This window comes from Leuciscus leuciscus (assembly GCF_965113295.1).
Source record: "Leuciscus leuciscus genome assembly, chromosome: 9".
Lineage (NCBI taxonomy): Eukaryota > Metazoa > Chordata > Actinopteri > Cypriniformes > Leuciscidae > Leuciscus > Leuciscus leuciscus.
In genome coordinates, this window is record NC_138733.1 from 12497640 (window position 1) to 12499447 (window position 1808).

At 32.4% G+C, this 1808-nt stretch overlaps 1 long non-coding RNA gene across 1 annotated transcript; it reads left to right on the plus strand.

Moving 5' to 3' along the window:
* Positions 1–542: 542 nt before the first annotated feature.
* Positions 543–1560, plus strand: LOC309505452. The gene is made up of 3 exons (XR_014208442.1): positions 543–588; positions 672–775; positions 977–1560. It is a non-coding gene; the product is annotated as an uncharacterized lncRNA (long non-coding RNA).
* Positions 1561–1808: the final 248 nt, after the last annotated feature.

Here is a 1808-nt window from a genome sequence, read left to right on the forward strand (position 1 = left end):
TCCTAATGTTGGCCTACTGATGAGAACCTTTATAGTTTTAGCATTAGTTTGCAAACTATACCATATTATAGTTTTTTTTTTTTTATGGAATTTAATATTTACTTCCATTTTTGTGTTTAAAGGCAACTGCAACAAAGCGCCAATTCGCGCCAGTGACTTAGCAAGATTCCAGAGGTAGGCCAGCCCATTTGTGATATATTTTGAGATAAGTTTGCTGAAATGATTAGCATACACTATGTGAAAATTGCTTTTGAGCCACTGGTGCAGACTAGGTAGCTAACAATATCTTATAAAATCTCTATAAAATTGGCTAACTTTATATCAAATAAGTGACCTTTGCATTATGTCTAACTTTATTACACAGCAAATGAACCAATCAGAAGATGGACCATTGTCTTTGTTCAGTCTCACCAGATTAAATGTATCCAGGTAAGCACTGCAGTAAAACTCTCACTAATTCATTCAGACCAAATCTAGCATTCTAAACAACTTAAGTTTATATTTTTGCATTATTTTTATATTTTATTAGCCAGCGACTCTAACATTGCAGTTCCACCTGACTAGGAAGGTCCTAATATCAGCGCACAGGTGGGTTAACTACTGTAGGAAGGAGAACGATCATCACACAGTGATTTTTTGCATGTATCTTACTGTGTATTTGTCTCAAACAGGTACTCCTTCACTGCAGACAAGCTGAAATGGGCTAAAATCATCGATTTCAGTCGTTCAACTTCTTTCTATGCATCTCAGCATTTTTGGACAGAATTTAGGATTTGTAAGTATTAAAATTTAATCTGGCATAATTTAATTTAGTTCTTTTGTATGCTATTTATTGACAAAAGCTGTTTACAAATATATATTACGTTTTTGTGAAAATAATAATAAAAATTAACAAAAAAGGAGGTTAAAAATAATGTGACACTAATATTCTCTCTCTCTCTCTCTCTCTCTCTCTCTCTCTCTCTCTCTCATATAGTTTTGGAACCGGGATCTCCTCTGAAGGACTGAGTACATTTGTGTTTGTGGGCACGCATGCAGACCAGGGAACACTCTGATGTTGTCAATCAAGTTCTGAACAGGAACCAATCTTTGGAGAAGTTCATTTATTCACAAAGGTGGACAAAAACATTGTGTTGGCTTTTTAAAGATTATTTTGATGATGACTTTTACTCCTATGCTGTAGAAAAGATGGAGTAGACAGTCAGACATTGATAATAATAATAAATGTTTCTTGAGCATCAAAGAGACTTCTTTCAAAAACATTACGCCACTTAAATACTTCTTTTGGCCACCAGTGTACATGAATCCAACACATTTTTGGAAATAAGTGAAATTATTTTTAAGGTGGGGTTATGTGTCTTGTATTGTGAAAAGAACTGTGTTTTGTCCTGTTTTGGACATTTCCTTTTTGAATGCTTGATGTATTTATATTCTGCAGTTTTATGAATGTAATGGTTGATATTTCATTATAATACTTGTATAAGCTAAACAACCAATGACTCTACATTCATTTAGTCAAATGCTAATGTTTTGTTTATGATTTTATGTATGTTTTCAAAAATGTTTGCAGTGAAGGACAGCACATAATGTGTTAATTTAACACGTTTACACATCTTTGTGCTAACCTCTCTGACATATTTACTTTGTTAAAATCATTAACACAATGAATGAGTTAAAATTAACACAAAAAATGTTGTCTCTAAACTTACCCATTAATGTGTAAAAATTTCACACATCATTTCCAGCATTGGCATGTTTATTTTGTGATATATATGAAATGTTTTAAATAAAAAAATGGTATTTTGTGA